At 58.2% G+C, this 5,499-nt stretch overlaps 2 non-coding genes and 1 pseudogene across 2 annotated transcripts; all 3 read left to right on the top strand.

Moving 5' to 3' along the window:
• The first annotated feature begins 718 nt into the window (after nt 1-718).
• LOC126315184 (small subunit ribosomal RNA) lies at nt 719-2,611 on the top strand. Its single transcript, XR_007555905.1, has one exon. It is a non-coding gene; the product is annotated as a small subunit ribosomal RNA (ribosomal RNA).
• Nucleotides 2,612-2,979: 368 nt separating this feature from the next.
• Nucleotides 2,980-3,134, top strand: LOC126315166 (5.8S ribosomal RNA). The gene has a single exon (XR_007555889.1). It is a non-coding gene; the product is annotated as a 5.8S ribosomal RNA (ribosomal RNA).
• Nucleotides 3,135-3,322: 188 nt separating this feature from the next.
• Nucleotides 3,323-5,499, top strand: part of LOC126315154 (large subunit ribosomal RNA) — a 4,759-nt pseudogene continuing 2,582 nt past the window's right edge.

Below are 5,499 nucleotides of genomic sequence, written 5' to 3'. Positions count from 1 at the left end.
CGCACGCGCAACAGGCGGCTGGTGGGGGGCGCCGAGTGGCAGGAGCGCCAGCCGACGGGCCCGGCAGGCGGCGCAGCTACGCTGCGGCGCACCCTGCACGCGGCGCCTGGCGGCCAAAGTTGGTTCAGCCGAGCCCGGTGCGAAGCGCGGTGGACATCTGCAGTGTGCTGGTCTGATTGAGGACTGTGTGCGTTGAGGATGCGCCGCCGCCTGGCACTCGGCGCCGCGACGCCGTCTGCTGCTCGGTCGCCCCAGCGGTTCTCGCAGGTGGTTTGTATCGCAGTTGTGCGGACGTGTTGGCGCGTGCGCTGTGCTGGGAGAGTTCGCTTCTGCACCCAAGTGGGGCTTTGCCCTTGTGTGGCGCTGGCGTTGGAGCTGCCGGTCACCATAGGTGGCGCGTGTTGTCTCCCGCCGGCAATGCCACGACAGCACGCTCCCGGGCCTCTGTCGGCAGCGGCAAGCTCAGTTGGGAGCAAGGGTGTTCGCACTAAAACCGTCTACTCGCCTAACTCCGGGCGATTGCGCCTCTCTCGAAACCGACCAAGTACCTAGGACGGCGCTGCGCGCCGCCGGGACCTGAGAGGGTTTCGAGGTGTATCGTGCAGGGGAGCTCGGCCTCCTCCTGTTTGCAGAATAATTGAGCGGACGCTTGCGTGTTCGCGCGGGCCCCCGGGACACACTCCCGGGCGGCCGGCTGCTCAGCTCTAGTTGACGCAGCTCCCTGGTTGATCCTGCCAGTAGTCATATGCTTGTCTCAAAGATTAAGCCATGCATGTCTCAGTACAAGCCGCATTAAGGTGAAACCGCGAATGGCTCATTAAATCAGTTATGGTTCCTTAGATCGTACCCACGTTACTTGGATAACTGTGGTAATTCTAGAGCTAATACATGCAAACAGAGTCCCGACCAGAGATGGAAGGGACGCTTTTATTAGATCAAAACCAATCGGATTGGCTTGTCTGGTCCGTTTGCCTTGGTGACTCTGAATAACTTTGGGCTGATCGCACGGTCCTCGTACCGGCGACGCATCTTTCAAATGTCTGCCTTATCAACTGTCGATGGTAGGTTCTGCGCCTACCATGGTTGTAACGGGTAACGGGGAATCAGGGTTCGATTCCGGAGAGGGAGCCTGAGAAACGGCTACCACATCCAAGGAAGGCAGCAGGCGCGCAAATTACCCACTCCCGGCACGGGGAGGTAGTGACGAAAAATAACGATACGGGACTCATCCGAGGCCCCGTAATCGGAATGAGTACACTTTAAATCCTTTAACGAGTATCTATTGGAGGGCAAGTCTGGTGCCAGCAGCCGCGGTAATTCCAGCTCCAATAGCGTATATTAAAGTTGTTGCGGTTAAAAAGCTCGTAGTTGGATTTGTGTCCCACGCTGTTGGTTCACCGCCCGTCGGTGTTTAACTGGCATGTATCGTGGGACGTCCTGCCGGTGGGGCGAGCCGAAGGGGTGCTTTCGCGTCCCGAGGCGGACCCCGTTTAAATCCTACCAGGGTGCTCTTTGTTGAGTGTCTCGGTGGGCCGGCACGTTTACTTTGAACAAATTAGAGTGCTTAAAGCAGGCAAGCCCGCCTGAATACTGTGTGCATGGAATAATGGAATAGGACCTCGGTTCTATTTTGTTGGTTTTCGGAACCCGAGGTAATGATTAATAGGGACAGGCGGGGGCATTCGTATTGCGACGTTAGAGGTGAAATTCTTGGATCGTCGCAAGACGAACAGAAGCGAAAGCATTTGCCAAGTATGTTTTCATTAATCAAGAACGAAAGTTAGAGGTTCGAAGGCGATCAGATACCGCCCTAGTTCTAACCATAAACGATGCCAGCCAGCGATCCGCCGCAGTTCCTCCGATGACTCGGCGGGCAGCCTCCGGGAAACCAAAGCTTTTGGGTTCCGGGGGAAGTATGGTTGCAAAGCTGAAACTTAAAGGAATTGACGGAAGGGCACCACCAGGAGTGGAGCCTGCGGCTTAATTTGACTCAACACGGGAAACCTCACCAGGCCCGGACACCGGAAGGATTGACAGATTGATAGCTCTTTCTTGATTCGGTGGGTGGTGGTGCATGGCCGTTCTTAGTTGGTGGAGCGATTTGTCTGGTTAATTCCGATAACGAACGAGACTCTAGCCTGCTAACTAGTCGCGTGACATCCTTCGTGCTGTCAGCGATTACTTTTCTTCTTAGAGGGACAGGCGGCTTCTAGCCGCACGAGATTGAGCAATAACAGGTCTGTGATGCCCTTAGATGTTCTGGGCCGCACGCGCGCTACACTGAAGGAATCAGCGTGTCTTCCTAGGCCGAAAGGTCGGGGTAACCCGCTGAACCTCCTTCGTGCTAGGGATTGGGGCTTGCAATTGTTCCCCATGAACGAGGAATTCCCAGTAAGCGCGAGTCATAAGCTCGCGTTGATTACGTCCCTGCCCTTTGTACACACCGCCCGTCGCTACTACCGATTGAATGATTTAGTGAGGTCTTCGGACTGGTACGCGGCATCGACTCTGTCGTTGCCGATGCTACCGGAAAGATGACCAAACTTGATCATTTAGAGGAAGTAAAAGTCGTAACAAGGTTTCCGTAGGTGAACCTGCGGAAGGATCATTACCGACTAGACTGCATGTCTTTCGATGTGCGTGTCGTGTCGTGTCGCGCAACACGCTACCTGTACGGCAGTGGCCGTGCGCCGCGTGCGGAACCACGCGTGCCTCTCAAAACTAGCGGAAGTGTTGTTGTTGTGTGGTACGAGCGCTGAAGCTCTGGAGCGGCTGGCCTGCGGTACCTGGCGCCTGGCGCCGGTTTTGAATGACGTTCGCCCGAGTGCCTGTCCGCTCCGGTGTGGAGCCGTACGACGCCCATCGGCTGTGAGGCCGTTGGACACAAAAAAAAATAGTGGAACAGGGGCCGTCAGACGCCTCAGTCCCGCAAATGCTACTGTCTTGAAAGAGACAGTGGGAGACTGAAAAGGAAAAGATCACCCAGGACGGTGGATCACTCGGCTCGTGGGTCGATGAAGAACGCAGCAAATTGCGCGTCGACATGTGAACTGCAGGACACATGAACATCGACGTTTCGAACGCACATTGCGGTCCATGGATTCCGTTCCCGGGCCACGTCTGGCTGAGGGTCGGCTACGTATACTGAAGCGCGCGGCGTTTGTCCCGCTTCGGAGACGTGGGAGTGTCGTGGTCGCCTGTGTGGCCGGCCGCGTCTCCTTAAACGTGCGATGCGCGCCCGTCGCCTGGCGGTTCGCATACCGGTACTTTCTCGGTAGCGTGCACAGCCGGCTGGCGGTGTGGCGTGCGACACCTCGTACAACGACCTCAGAGCAGGCGAGACTACCCGCTGAATTTAAGCATATTACTAAGCGGAGGAAAAGAAACTAACAAGGATTCCCCCAGTAGCGGCGAGCGAACAGGGAAGAGTCCAGCACCGAACCCCGCAGGCTGCCGCCTGTCGTGGCATGTGGTGTTTGGGAGGGTCCACTACCCCGACGCCTCGCGCCGAGCCCAAGTCCAACTTGAATGAGGCCACGGCCCGTAGAGGGTGCCAGGCCCGTAGCGGCCGGTGCGAGCGTCGGCGGGACCTCTCCTTCGAGTCGGGTTGCTTGAGAGTGCAGCTCCAAGTGGGTGGTAAACTCCATCTGAGACTAAATATGACCACGAGACCGATAGCGAACAAGTACCGTGAGGGAAAGTTGAAAAGAACTTTGAAGAGAGAGTTCAAAAGTACGTGAAACCGTTCTGGGGTAAACGTGAGAAGTCCGAAAGGTCGAACGGGTGAGATTCACGCCCATCCGGCCACTGGCCCCCGCCCTCGGCAGATGGGGCCGGCCGCCCGCGCGGAGCAATCCGCGGCGGGGTCGTGTCCGGTTGCCTTTCCACTCGCCGCGGGGTGGGGCCGTTCCGGTGTGCGGTGGGCCGCACTTCTCCCCTAGTAGGACGTCGCGACCCGCTGGGTGCCGGCCTACGGCCCGGGTGCGCAGCCTGTCCTTCCGCGGGCCTCGGTTCGCGTCTGTTGGGCAGAGCCCCGGTGTCCTGGCTGGCTGCTCGGCGGTATATCTGGAGGAGTCGATTCGCCCCTTTGGGCGCTCGGGCTCCCGGCAAGCGCGCGCGGTTCTTCCCGGATGACGGACCTACCTGGCCCGGCCCCGGACCCGCGCCGCTGTTGGCTCGGGATGCTCTCGGGCGGAATAATCGCTCCCGTCAGCGGCGCTTCAGCTTTGGACAATTTCACGACCCGTCTTGAAACACGGACCAAGGAGTCTAACATGTGCGCGAGTCATTGGGCTGTACGAAACCTAAAGGCGTAATGAAAGTGAAGGTCTCGCCTTGCGCGGGCCGAGGGAGGATGGGGCTTCCCCGCCCTTCACGGGGCGGCGGCCTCCGCACTCCCGGGGCGTCTCGTCCTCATTGCGAGGTGAGGCGCACCTAGAGCGTACACGTTGGGACCCGAAAGATGGTGAACTATGCCTGGCCAGGACGAAGTCAGGGGAAACCCTGATGGAGGTCCGTAGCGATTCTGACGTGCAAATCGATCGTCGGAGCTGGGTATAGGGGCGAAAGACTAATCGAACCATCTAGTAGCTGGTTCCCTCCGAAGTTTCCCTCAGGATAGCTGGTGCTCGTACGAGTCTCATCCGGTAAAGCGAATGATTAGAGGCCTTGGGGCCGAAACGACCTCAACCTATTCTCAAACTTTAAATGGGTGAGATCTCCGGCTTGCTTGATATGCTGAAGCCGCGAGCAAACGACTCGGATCGGAGTGCCAAGTGGGCCACTTTTGGTAAGCAGAACTGGCGCTGTGGGATGAACCAAACGCCGAGTTAAGGCGCCCGAATCGACGCTCATGGGAAACCATGAAAGGCGTTGGTTGCTTAAGACAGCAGGACGGTGGCCATGGAAGTCGGAATCCGCTAAGGAGTGTGTAACAACTCACCTGCCGAAGCAACTAGCCCTGAAAATGGATGGCGCTGAAGCGTCGTGCCTATACTCGGCCGTCAGTCTGGCAGTCATGGCCGGTCCTCGCGGCCGGCCGCGAAGCCCTGACGAGTAGGAGGGTCGCGGCGGTGGGCGCAGAAGGGTCTGGGCGTGAGCCTGCCTGGAGCCGCCGTCGGTGCAGATCTTGGTGGTAGTAGCAAATACTCCAGCGAGGCCCTGGAGGGCTGACGCGGAGAAGGGTTTCGTGTGAACAGCCGTTGCACACGAGTCAGTCGATCCTAAGCCCTAGGAGAAATCCGATGTTGATGGGGGCCGTCATAGCATGATGCACTTTGTGCTGGCCCCCGTTGGGCGAAAGGGAATCCGGTTCCTATTCCGGAACCCGGCAGCGGAACCGATATAAGTCGGGCCCCTCTTTTAGAGATGCTCGTCGGGGTAACCCAAAAGGACCCGGAGACGCCGTCGGGAGATCGGGGAAGAGTTTTCTTTTCTGCATGAGCGTTCGAGTTCCCTGGAATCCTCTAGCAGGGAGATAGGGTTTGGAACGCGAAGAGC

This window comes from Schistocerca gregaria, unplaced genomic scaffold (assembly GCF_023897955.1).
Source record: "Schistocerca gregaria isolate iqSchGreg1 unplaced genomic scaffold, iqSchGreg1.2 ptg000565l, whole genome shotgun sequence".
Taxonomy (NCBI): domain Eukaryota; kingdom Metazoa; phylum Arthropoda; class Insecta; order Orthoptera; family Acrididae; genus Schistocerca; species Schistocerca gregaria.
Note: the sequence above shows the minus strand (reverse complement) of the source record. Positions and strands in the feature narration are given on the sequence as shown.